The sequence below is a fragment of the Tupaia chinensis genome, unplaced genomic scaffold (genome assembly GCF_000334495.1).
Source record: "Tupaia chinensis unplaced genomic scaffold, TupChi_1.0 Scaffold000493_1, whole genome shotgun sequence".
NCBI classification, from domain to species: Eukaryota; Metazoa; Chordata; class Mammalia; order Scandentia; family Tupaiidae; genus Tupaia; species Tupaia belangeri.
In genome coordinates this window covers 7592-20816 of record NW_006160005.1, presented here as the reverse complement: position 1 = coordinate 20816, position 13225 = coordinate 7592, and the positions used below count along the sequence as shown (strand labels likewise).

At 47.6% G+C, this 13225-nt stretch overlaps 1 pseudogene; it reads right to left on the bottom strand.

The window, feature by feature from the left end:
* LOC102482139 (60S ribosomal protein L36 pseudogene) overlaps nucleotides 1-4171 on the bottom strand; it is a 10701-nt pseudogene extending 6530 nt beyond the window's left edge.
* Between the last annotated feature and the right edge of the window lie 9054 nt (nucleotides 4172-13225).

The following is a 13225-nucleotide window of genomic DNA, read 5'->3' as shown; positions in this document are numbered from 1 at the left end:
GGTGGCTTGCTTGCTTACTCACTTCTCTCTCTGTCTCTCTCTCTATATATATCAAATTAAAAATATATGAATGAATAAATAAAAATTTTAAAAAAGATGTATGTCTAATACTTTCCACATTCAAAGGGCAGGAGAAGGGGTCAGCAGGTGACCTGGTGGTTAAGGCCTTGGACATTCCCACATGGCTTGAGTCCTGGACCTGGTGGCTTGCTTTCTCACTTTCTCTCTCTCTCTCTCTTTCTTTCTCTGTCCCTCTCTAGCAAATTAAAATAAATAAATTGTGGGGAGCCGCCCACATCAAAATGGCTGTCATGACCTTCACTGCTTAAAAAAGGCCGGGGCACAGACACCAGGAATGCAGACCCCCTGGTTCACACAGAGCTGGCAGGTCCTCAATAAGGTCCGCTGTAAACCCCGCCTACCTCCCTCTACCTTGTGTATATAAGAAAGCGCTCTAGCCCTCAATAAATGAGCGAAACCTTTACTTACAACAAAGAGCTGTGACACTGTGAGCTGTGATACTTCTTTCGCTCCCGTGCTGAGACGCTGAGCCGGTTCCAGACCTCCTCCCCCTCGCTCGAGTTTCCCTGCCCGATTCGTCCCGCGGGTTCGGGACAATAAATAAATAAAGTTAATATAAAATAATTCTTTCAAAAATATTTTTATAAAGGGGGAGGCAGGAGAAGTTGTTGCTATAGAACCAAGTATGGTGATTACTTGTTTCTTGGCTCCAGATCAACATCTTTGGGGGGGGTCAGTCCCTATTCATCATGATTGCCTATGCTATCCTGAGACTTTATCTCCAACCCGCATTGTCCCGGCTATGTCTTCCTAGGCTGTGAATATACAAGGGACATTCATTGACTGAAACTCAGAAAGTACAGTTCCCAGTGGTTACTCTGTCCTAAGCCTCTGTCTCCATGGGCTACGTACTCACGCTGTCTTCACCTTTCTGGTTGCTGTGGGCTCCAGAAGCACTGTCTCCATTGGCTCCTCTGTGGGAAAGCTATGTCCTTATTGGTTGCCACTAGAGTTAGTGTTTCCATTGACAGTGAATCCAGTGAATGGATGTTTTCTCCCCTGGTGCCATGCTGCCAGCACCCCAACCTGTGCCTCCATCTCCTCCTACATTAGGGTGAGGGAGCACTGGGGGTACCAGAAGAGGGCCCAAAAACCTCCAGGAGTCTCTGGTGCTGGCGAAGTTTCTTCCTCCTTTCCAATTCCCTGTTGCTCACACACCAACCGAACAGGGAAGGCCCCAGGAAGCTCTTTCATCCAGCCTAGAGAAAGAGAGACAGGAGCCCAATGGGATATAGACAGAAGTGAGATGAGTGGGGAAATGAGGATGCCGTGGTTTCAATGTGTCCCCCCAAAATTCACACCATGAAATTTGGTTTATTGAAAGGGTAGAAATTTGTGGTCAGAAGTAGTTCATGGTTAAGGACACTAGACTCACACATTGTTTACTGCAATTCTAATCCCAGACCTGGCCGCTTGCTTTCTCTCTCTCTCTCTCTCTCTCTCATTTTTCTCTGGTAAAATTAAAATTAAAGTAAAAATGATAGTTAAATAAAATAATTCTTTTTAAAAAAAGGTAGAAACTACGGGTCTGTAGATGATATACTGCTTACATCTTTTTTTTCATTCCTGCATGGTTGCCCATATTTTGAGTCCTGGATCCAGTGGCTTGAAACTCATGCTGAGCAAGTGTGTCTGCCTGTCCCAGCACAGAATGCAGCAAATGTAGGAGGAGGGTTTGTGGTATGGTCATACACCTGATAGTGATTTCTTGCTTTCTGTCTCTCTGTTTTGTGAGCGCAAATGCCTTATAGCAAAAATCTCTAAATAATAATAATAATTAATTAAAGGATAGACACTTAATCCAAATATGAGAATGAGAGGTGAAGCCTTTATGAAGTATTTAGGATCAGATAATGTCACCTGGTAAGGCTCCAATGATTGACTCTTAATAACCTTAAAAGATAGTCAGTGGCAGGCAAGCAGGTGGCATGAAAGTAATGGTGGCTGGACACCACATGACTGACTGCTTGATCGAGTCCTGGACCTGACAGTTGAAAATTATGCTATATTCATGTATGTACATGCCCAAGATCCCTACAGGAGAATAAAAGAGACAGAACTATAGCATGGTCACACTCCCCCTTCTGTGGGGATGATTTCTCACTTTCTCTCTCTTCTCTTTGTCTCTTTTTGGTAAGCACACACACCCTGTATGGAAAAAAAAAAAAAAAGTAAAGAAAGACAGACAGACACAGGCATATGTAAGTTCTTGACATTTGATGCTCAGTGTCATCCTGGCAGTCTGTAGAATCCCACCAAGAAGAGGATCCTCCCTTCGACTCTAGGCCTCCAAAACCATGAGATAAATAAGAAGCCTATTCTTTATGAATCACCTAGACTCAAGTATTTTCTCACTAACAACAAAGAACAGAGATCTCATGGGGTATCAGGTGTTGGGGATCATGGAGGGTGTGGGAGTTAGTGGGGAACCCTGGAGCATCAGTAAAAAGAACATCAGGGGTGGAGGTGACAGAAGCATTTGAGGGTCTGGGTCACTCTTGGGCCAAGCTCTGCAATGGCTGCTCTTCTCACTTAGAGTATGAGACCTACAGGACCTTCAAGGATCCACATGATGTGGACCCTGTCACTTCTATGACCTCATTTGCTCTCTCCCCTGTTCTTGCTCCTTCTGACCACTCTGGTCCCCTGATAGTTCTTCATCTGGGCCACAGAACCTTTGCACTGCTTTTTCCTTCCAACTGGAACTCCGCCCCAGATAACAAGTACTTCGATTGCTCACTTCCCTCAGGCTCACATGCTGCTTCTCTCTCGGGTCCACCTCAGTCTTCCTATTTAAAATGGGAACTCTACCCAACCCTGAAACTCCTGACCTTCTAAAAGAATTTACTGCTTCATTTTTGCTCTTTCCATAGTACTTCTCACCTACCACCATCCTATATAATTTTCACAGACACACACGTATTTTATTTTATTCTTGTCTCCTTCCTCTGAGAGAATGGATGCTTTGGCAGGGTTTGTGTTTGGCTCACAGGACAAACAGCCAGGGACACTTCATCAGTGCTTGAACAGTAGATATTGGGTCCAGCTGGCGGTATGGTTGTCAGGGTGCTAGACTTGTGTGTGGTGGACCACCATTAGAGTCTTGCACCTGGCAGCTTGCTTTCTCAACTTCCCTCTATCTTTCTCTGCCCTATAGCAGATTAAAAAAACAAAAATTGTAGGGGGCCAGCAGGTAGCATGGTGGTTAGAACACTGGACTCCCCTATGGTTGAGCATGATTTGAGTCCCATACCTAGTGGCTCACTTTCCCACTATTTCTCTCTGTTTCTGGTGAGCATACGTGCCCTATACCATATTTAAAATAATATAATAGGGACCAGCAGTTAGTGTAACAGCTATGTCTTTGGACTCCCATGTAGTCGACCGCGGTTTGCGTCCTAGACCCCCGTGGCTTAAAACTCATGTAGGGTGCGTGTGCGTGCATGCCCAAGGTCCCGAGAGGAGAATGGAGGAGAAGGGACCCACTTTCTGTCTCTCTGTCTCTCTCTCTCTGTCTGTCTGGCGGGCACTATAGCAAAAACCTCTCAAAAAAATAATATAATAAATAAAATTAAATAAATCTCTTTTTTGGGGAGTTTTTAAATCAATTATTTGTTTTGTTTTATAAAGAGATTTTTGTTACATGGCACATGTGCTTGCCAGATAGACAAAAAGAAAGAAATCACCACCCAGAGGGATGGCCACACACAAATTATTCTTTGGGGCGCGGGTGGGGGGTGGGGGTGGGCGGGTAAGTCAGCTTTATTGGCACCGCGTCCTTCTTAGCAGCGGCTTTTCACATGGCAGCCAGCACTTTGCTCAGCTCCTCGCGCTTCCTCTTGGCGCGGATGTGTGTCCCCAACCGCTTCCTGATGAACTTGAGAGCGCACTTGTCCTTGGACACCTTGAGCAGCTTCATGGCGCACCGCTCCTAGGGGGCACGGCTGCACACCTCCTGGATCATATCACGCACAAACTTGGGGTTCTTGATGAGGCACCTGCGGCGGTGGCTGTGCCTCGGCTTGCTCACGTTCTTGGTTACTTCGTGGCCCTTGTTGAGGCCCACAGCCATGGGGTACCGCAGAGCCATGGCTGCGGTTCTCCAAAGACTACTCCACAACAATTCTTTATCCTCCATTCTCCTCTCAGGTTTTTAGGCATACACACGTGCTCAGCGTGCATTTTAACCTGCCGGGTCTGGGACTTGAACCTCGGTTAACTATGTTGGAGTCCAGAGACAACAATTCCGCCATCTACTGGGCACTAACAATTCTTTTAAAAGTAAAAAAAAGGGGCGATCAGGTTGCATGGTGGTTGAAGGCCCTGGAGACTCCTGAAGACTCACAATTCCTTCCGTCGCCCTCTGTGAGATACTCCCAAGTCCTTATATGTGGCGTCGGGAGAGCACTGAATGGGCCTGGGTGGTGTAGACTCCCAGTTTGACCAGATGGGGAAAAGGGCGGGTCAGATTTGGCCCAGGAGATCCACGTGGGGTTGAGGTAGAGTCCAAAGAGGTCATGTGAGGGTCACATGATTATTCTCTTTTTTTTATTTTTATTTTTTTAAAGTTTATTTCATCCAGTCAGACATACATCCACAGAGGGACTCCATGCCATGATCCACCTCTTGCCTTACCATCCCCCAATCAACAGCACACATGAGATGAGCTTACTCAGGCAGCTCTCAACACTTGAACCCACAACCTCCCCACGCAGAGTTTATGTTCTACCAATCCCCACACAGCTCCCACTCACTCCTTTTTGTTTCCTTTCTTTCTTCTTTTCTTTTTCTTTCTTTTTTTCTTTATGGTGAGAGATTTTTCTCTATAGGGTGCATGTTCTTGCCAGAGAGAAAAAGAAAGAAAAAGCACTCACACACATGCCTGGTGTAAATTTCAAGCTTCTAGTTCTGGAGCTCAAACCATAGTTGATCATGTGGGAGTCCAGCATTGTGACCATTAAGCTATGTGCTGGCCTCACTATGGATGTTTCTTAAGGAGACACAACTCACAAGGAGGAAGCTTGGAATAGCCAGAGAGTAGGCTGACTCTGGTGGTTACCGTAAAAGGAAAGGCAGAACATAGGCGTTCAGATAGTTCTAGGAGCCCAGCAGGGTCCAGGCATTGAGGAATCATGGTGGGTGTGGGAATAGGAAGTGATGGACATAGTCTGGAACATGTAGGTGCTGCCCACTGCTCAGGAGAGAAGCCGTTTAGAAGGAGAGCAGGGGTCCAGCTGGAGGCCTCCTTTCCACCCCAGCCTGGGTTCCCTCCTTTTCCAGGACACACCTCTTGGGCTGGGTGATGAGCAGCAGGTCATCAAAGAGCAGCAGGCAGAGGGTGTGAGCAGAGGGGTGGGAGGCATAGAGAACAGAGCACACACACACCCTCCCCACTTGCTCAGTTCTGTCTGCAAGTCAGGGCACCCGGAGCACACAATGAAGCAGAAGGGGTTCTGGCTTCTGGCTTCTTAGCACTGCATACAGAGGGGAGGAGAAGAATCTGGGCAGGGCCTAATGTTGACTTTGTGGAAGTGCTGCCCTTGGGTGAGCCTGCTTAGCTCTTCAGTCTTCATGTGCTTCAACTCTTTCCTGCATGACTCAATTGTCAGGATAGAGGGAGGAGAGTCACTTCCCATTGGCCATTTCCTACCTCCATCCATCTCTTCCCACCTGCTGCCTTGTCACCTCTCCCAGCCCCAGCTTCCCTCCTGCACACCTTGCTAATAGCATCCAGAGCCTTATGGGCATTCACCTGGCAGCTGGACTCCTCCCTGTTTGGCAAAGGAAATGGTGGAGATTAAAAGAAAAGGGGACTCTGAGTCCCTGGGATTCAGAGGGGGCAGAGCTCAGAGGACCTTGCCTGGCTTGGTGAAATGCTCAGTTCCCTATACTGGGGAACCGAGGACAAGCGCCCTCACCACTCACCACCTGAACAGCCCTGTGCAAGTCTTGTAGCCACTCTAAACCTCAACTTCCCATCTTTAAAATGGGGGTGATGTCCTCCTTCCATATCAATAGTATTCTTATGAGGACAGCAAGATGTAATGTATGTCAGTGCTTAGCATAAGTTGGCAGGTAGTAAGTGCTGAAGAGAGAATCGTTGTTATTTTTAAAGTTATTAACCACAAGTATAATGAGGCAGAGAGATAAAGAGTGATTGGACTTCAATATTGTATTATCAAGTATTTCTTGGTGACCTGGGGTAAATTATCTAACCTATGCCTCAGTTACCTCAACTATACAGTAAGGTAAATAATGGTTCCTATCTTCACACAGTTGTTGGTAAAATTAAACAGGTATATAGCATTAGAACTGTGCCTAAAGCCAATCGATCGTGTGGTCCTTAAGGCAACAGGATCCACCTGGGCTACAGGGAAGCTTCAGTCTTGGAAGCTTCTTTTTTTTTTTTTTTAAATGATTATTATTTTATTTACCTTTATTTATTTTTTTGACCACAGTGGGACAGAGCATGAGAGAGAGAGATGAGTGAAAGTGAGAAGATAAGCAACCAGGTCCAGGACTCATGTCGTGGCTGACCATGTAGGAGTCCAGCGCACTTAACCACTAAGCCACCTGTCACACGGAATCAGCATTTTGAAACACAAAATACGCTGAGCTTGTGTGCTGCTTCCCTGCTCAAAATCTTGAGATGAGAAATGGAGAACACACTGCAGCGTGGCCACCTTCAGTAGTGGATTGCTTTCTCTTTGCTTATCTTTTTCAGTGTGTGTGTATCCGACAATCACTTAAGTCCTATAATGAGAAAACAAACTAAAAAAAACCACCGTTTGACCAGAAGATCTAAAACCACATGTTAGAAGTTAGAAACGTCTTTATCAGTGTTACCAATTTTTCACTCTATCAGATAATTGACCTCTAAAAACTCTTCATTGCGATTCCGAGGGACTGCAAAAGAGTAAGCCTGTGATCCAGACTGGAAATATGCGAGACCTTCAAAAAACCCACTGATGGGAACCAGCAGTTAGTATAATGGCTATGTCGCTGGATTCCCACGTAGTTGACTGTGGTTCAGGTCCAGTACCGGCAACGCCGGGTGCGTGTGCGTGTGTGCCCAAAATCCCAAGAGGAGAATGGAGGAGAAAGGATTGTTGCGTGGCCATCCCCCCTGGGGGGTGATTTCTCACTTTCTGTCTCTATGTCTCTCTCTGTCTGTCTGGCGAGGGCACGCGCCCTATAGCGAAAACCTCTCAAAAAAAAAAAAAAAACTCGCTGAAAAGGATTATGAAAAAACCTATGCATGGATTTCAAATTTTGTACCCCGTAATATACTTGTAATTAAATTCCCTTAATTTTTAAGAAGTCCCCTCGCATGTGATCCAATCTACATCTCTTCAGAGTTCTTCCTTGCCGCCCCCCACCTCTGGCCCATTTTTTTCAATGAACTGGAGTGCCAAGCAAGCCACTATTGTAGCGCTTGGGCTTTGGTGGGAGACTGTGGCTCCAGCTCGAGCTCCGATGTGAGAGAATGCACAATGTGTCCACCTGTCCCTTCTGTAACTACTATCTGGGTTTACGTACAGGCCGAGACATGATACTGAGCCAACGGAACCAACATCGCCAGGTTAGGTATTTCAGTGGGGAGCAGACTTAGAAATTAATTGTGTGAGCCACGAAATGTAAGCAGCAAGGGACAAGAAGAGGATCTTCGAGGGAAAGCAATAGTGTCCGGGATGGGTGAGAATCCGCAACTCTCGCACCTTAGCTGAAACACTTCCGGGTGTGCCTGATGTCACAGCGTTTCTGTCAATAGGGCTGAAAGAAGGGTTGTTGCTGCGCCGGCAGGTGGCGTGAAGGTTAAGGTGCTGGATTCCCACATGGCAACGACTGCGGTTCGAGTCCTGGAATATGTTTTTCCCTCTTCCCTCCAGTTTTTGCCTTCTCTGCCTATTCCACTCTCCAGAACTCCCCAAACCTAACGTTTCGCAAAATATGAAGCCCACAATATCCCCCTAAAAAAAAGAGTGACGATTCTAGCTCTCTACCTCTCTCTCTCTCTACAGCCACCGCTCTCAAAACTTAACAGCAATTTTGACGCTACACGCAGCGCACAACTTAACCCAAACATCACACTTCCGCCTCAAACTCAGCCCAACACGCCCTGCCCACACATTTCTTCTCCATTCCACCCTCCAGGCTCTTCGCTCCTTCACCAGCCTCGAGGCATACGGGAGCCTCCCCCACAACTCAACATCAGCCTCCCACGTGTACGGCCGGGCCTCCACCACACACTGCTTCAATGCTAGTGCTACAGGTTCGTGCAGAGACCCTAAGAAAATTCCAGTTCTTCCTCCGATGCTCCATAGCCTAGCCCAGCCCATCGGTAAACGCACGAACCGGATCCCAGAGGATCCACCCGCTGAAAGCACGTCCCCGGACCACGGGACACCTGGGGGACCGCGACATTTTAGCGGTCAGTGGGATGGAGGCGACGTCCGTGCGGGTTGTCTGGAGAGCCAGAGCCAGAGTTTATATTTCCTAAGGATCGTGCCGTGGGGACGTGGGAGGCGAGCACGGAAAACCGAGACTGAGCCCAGCAAGGAGCCCGGGTGAGCACCTCCTGCTGGAAGCGAGAGTCGCTGTGGGTCGCACCTTCCAGCTTCAGCAGTTCTGTCTGGCTGAGAGCCGGAGGACTGCGGGGCGTAGGGGCGGGGCCCGGCCTGGCGGGGCCAATCACGGGACTGGGATCCTGAGTAGGGCGTGGTCAGACCCGGGAAGTTGAACCGTGTTCCGGTGGGGGAGCGCAGCGTTGGGTACTGGCAAACCTCCGCAGTTTCTCCCACTTCGCTTCTAGGTCTGAACCGAGACGTTCTGGGGCTGCTCTTGGGTTGAGAGACCGTAGTTTGGAGCGGGCTTGCTGGGGACCAAGATCGGGGGGGCCGCAGGTGGCCGCCAGATACAGATGGACCTGTCGGAGCCAGAGGAGAGCTACTCCGCACCAGGATGGTGCCCCTGTCCCTGTACTGGCCAACACAGAGAACTGGAACCCGCAGTTACCTCCATGCCTGGAGGGAGATGAGCTCTGGGAGGGAGTTCAGAGGAGACAGAGAAGCTTTCATGAATGCCTGCAGAGCCAGCCCGCCTGAAGGGTTCTGGGAAGGATCTCAAAGAGGGGACAAGAAGGGTAGGAGAAAGGGATGAGAACTGATGAGAAGGCTTGGAATTACGGTGAATCTCTGCTCATCCACATGTCGATGATAGTGGTGATTGTAAGACCTCTACACCCCAGCCGGCAGCTCACCTGCAGAAATGCCCGGAAAGATGGGACCCTGAGGCCATTGAACGGTCTGCACTGACAGAGGTCAGTGTTCTGTCTTGAAATTGATTTCCCGACCGTGGAGGCCCCTGTGAAAAGGAGCAGGCTGTGGTAGAGAGAGCACATACTGATTCCCAGACAGAGGGTTCTAACTCCCAGGTCGGCTCCCATCCCTGGCTCCCAGATCCCTTCTCAGGCCTACCATCTTGGCCTTTCCTAAGCCTGTTCATTTCCCTACCTTGTGCACCAGCATACCTGCCTGGAACAATGGAAAGGGAATCATTGAAAGATTTCTCCCCGTGCCCCCTCTGGCCAAACGTGAGTAGAGGTGGTAGGAGGCCACCCAGAGGGACAGTGAGGGCACAGAGCACTGGGAGGGACCCTCTGGAGGCTGTACACGGTGTGGCACAGGTAAATGCCGGGAAGTGAGGGAGAGAATTCAGAATCAACCATGTTTTGTAATCTGCACCTGGCTTCCATCACTCACCCCCACTTCTGTCTCCCTTACCCCATTCCATTCCTGTCTTCCCCCCACTCTCCTCACTGTATGCCCACATCCTAGAGCAGCGCCTGGCACACGGAAGGCACTTAGAAGGCATAGACAATCATGATGAGCAGGGACTCTGCCCCCAAAGATGTTGATCTGGGCCCAAGAGACAAGTAATCACCATGCTTGGTGCTACAGCAACAACTTTTCCTGCTCTTTCAAGCCAGTTCCTGTCTTCTACAAAAATTCAAAGTCTGTGTCTGTGTGAATACAGCATGTGCATATGTGTGTGCATGCTTCAGAGAGGCTATTCTGCTGGACATGGTGTGTGTATGGTGGTCCCTCTACTCCTTAGCTATGCTATCTTGGGACTTTATCTCCAAACGACATTGTGCTGGTTATGTCTTCCTTGGCTGTGATTATACTGGGGACACTCATTGACTCAGTCTTAGCCAGTTCAGTTCCCAGTGGTTACTCCGTCTCCATGGGAAACATAGTTATGCTGTCTTCATCTTTCTGATTGCTGTGGGCTCTAACAGCTCTGTCCCTATTGGTTGCCCTTTGCTGAAGCTCTGTCCTTATTGGTTGCCACTAGATCCACTGACAGAAAATCCAGTGAATGGCTGGGCTTTCTTCCCTGGTGCTATGATGCCAGCATCCCAACCTGTGCCTCTACCTCCATTTAAGCTATTGTAAAGGAACATTGGGGTGGCAAAGAGAGCCCAATGGCCTTGAGGAGCTTGTGTTGCTGGTGAAGGTTCTTCCTTCTTTCCTATTCTCCTGTATTTCACCCACCAACTGAGCAGGGAAGGCCCAGGAAGTCCCTTCATCCAGCCTGGAGAAAAAGAGACAGGGGCCCAAGTGGGGTGGGGGCAGAAGTGAGGCAAATGAAGAAGAGAGGCTGCTGTGTCCCTCCAAAATTCACAGAATTAAATTTGGTTTATCTAAAGGGTTGAAATTTGGGGCCAGAAGCAAACATGGTGGTTAAAAACGCTGGACTCCCACATTGTTGATGGCAATTTGAATCCCAGACCTGGCTGCTTGCTTTCTCTCTCTCTCTCTAGCTCTGTCCTTCTCTGGTCAAATTAAAATTAAATGAACAAACAAATAAATGAAATAATTATTTTTTTAAAAGTATAGAAACTAGGGGTCTGTGGATAACATATTGGTTACATCACTGCACTCCTCCATGGTCGCCACAGTTTGAGTCCTGGATCCATTGGGTTGAAACTCACACTGAGCAGGTGCGCCTGCCTGTCCCAGAAGAGATTCCAACAAATATAAGAATTGGAATGGTGGCATGACCATCCCCTGAATAGTGATTTCTTGCTTTCTGTCTCTCTGTTTCTCTCTGTCTGGTGAGGACAAATGCCCTATAGCAAAAATTGCTAAAAATAATAATAAATAAAATGGTAGACACTTAATCCAAATATGAGAATAAGAGGTGGAGCCTTTATGAAGTACTTAGTATCAGATAATGTCATCAGGGTAAGGCTCCTATGAGTGACTCCTAATGACCTTAAAAGACAGACACACACAGGCTAGCAGGTGCATGGAGGTTTTGGTGGCTGGATATCACATGGCTGACTGCTTGATCGAGTCTTGGACCTGACAGCTGGAAATCATGCTAGATTCATGTGTGTGCATGCCCAAGATCCCTACAAAAGAATGGAAGAGACAGAATTGTATCATGGCCTCCTCCCCAACCCCATGCAGGTGATTTTTCACTTTCTGTCTCCTCTCTTTCTAGGTCTCTTTTGGGTAAGCACACACACACCCCATAGCAAAAAAAAAAAAAAAAAAAAAAAAAAAAAAAAGTAAAGAAAGACAGAGAGACACAGGCATATGTAAGTTCTTGACATTTGATGCCCTATTTCATCCTGGGACTCTATAGAGCCCCACAAAGAAGAAGATCCTCCCTTTGACAATAGGCATCCAAAACCACAAGATAAATTAGCCTATTTTTTTTTCTTTTTTTTTTGAGAGGTTTTTGCTATAGGGTGTGTGTGCCCGCCAGACACAGAGAGAGAGAGACAGACAGAAAGCGAGAAATCATCCCCAGGGGAGATGACCACGCCGCAATCCCTTCTTCTCTATTCTCCTCTCGGGATCTTGGGCACGCACGCACATGCGCCTGGTGTGAGTTTAAGCCACCGAGTCCAGGACTTGAACTGCAGTCGACTATGTAGGAGTCCAGCGACATAGCCATTACACTAACTGCTGGTCCCAATTACCCTATTCTTTATGAGTCACCTAGACTCAAGTATTTTCTCACTAACAACAGAGAACAGACTAAAACAGAGGTCTCATGGGGTCTCAGGTGTTGGGGATCATGGTGTGTCAGGGAGTTAGTGGGGAACCCTGGAGCATCACTGAAAAGAACATCAGAGGTGGAAGTGACAGAAGCATTTGAAGGTCTGGGTCACTATTTGTCAAACCCTGCAATGTCTACTTTTCTCACTCAGTGTATGAGGCAGAGTCCTATAGGACCTGCAAGGGCCCATATGATCTGATTCTGTCATTTTTATGACCTTGTTTGCTCTCTCCCCTGTTCTTGCTCCCTCTAGTCACGCTGGTTCCCTTACAGTTCTTCAGTCACACACTGGGCCATAGGACCTTGGCACTGCCATTTTGCTTCCAACTGGAACACTCTGCCCCAGATAACAAGTACTTCAATTGCTCACTTTTCTCAGACTCACATGTTGTTTCTCACTGAGGTCCACCTTAGTCTTCCTATTTAAAATAGGAACTCTGAGAACACCAGTTGGTGTAATGGCTATCTCGCTAGACTCTCATGTGCTTGACTGCGATTCGAGTCCCAAACCCGGTGGCTTAAACTCACACTGGGCACATATGCATGTGTGCCTAAGATACCAAGAGAAGGGATTTCACGCTCTCTGTCTCTGTCTCTCTCTGTCTTTCTGGTGACCGCATGCACCCCATAACAAAAACCTCAAAAAAAAAAAAAAAAAGAAAAAAGGGAACTCTACCCAACCCTGGACCTCCTGACCTTCTAAAGGAGTTTACTGTTTCATTTTTGTTCTTTCCATAGCACTCCTCACCTACCACCATCCTGTATAATTTTCACAGACACACACATATTTTATTTTATTCTTCATTGTCTTCTTCTTCTTCTGATAGAATGAATGGTCTGGTAGGGCAGGAAGCTTTGTGTTTGGCTTTCAGGACAAAGAACAGGCAGGGACAACTTCATCAGTGCTAAACAGTATGTATTGTGTCCAGCTGGTGATATGGTTGTCATGGCACTAGACTTGTGCATGGTGGACCACTGTTGGACCACTGTTGGAGTCTGGCAACTGGCAGCTTGCCTTTTTTTTTTTTTTTGAGAGGTTTTTGCTATAGGGGCTGTGTGCTCGCCAGAC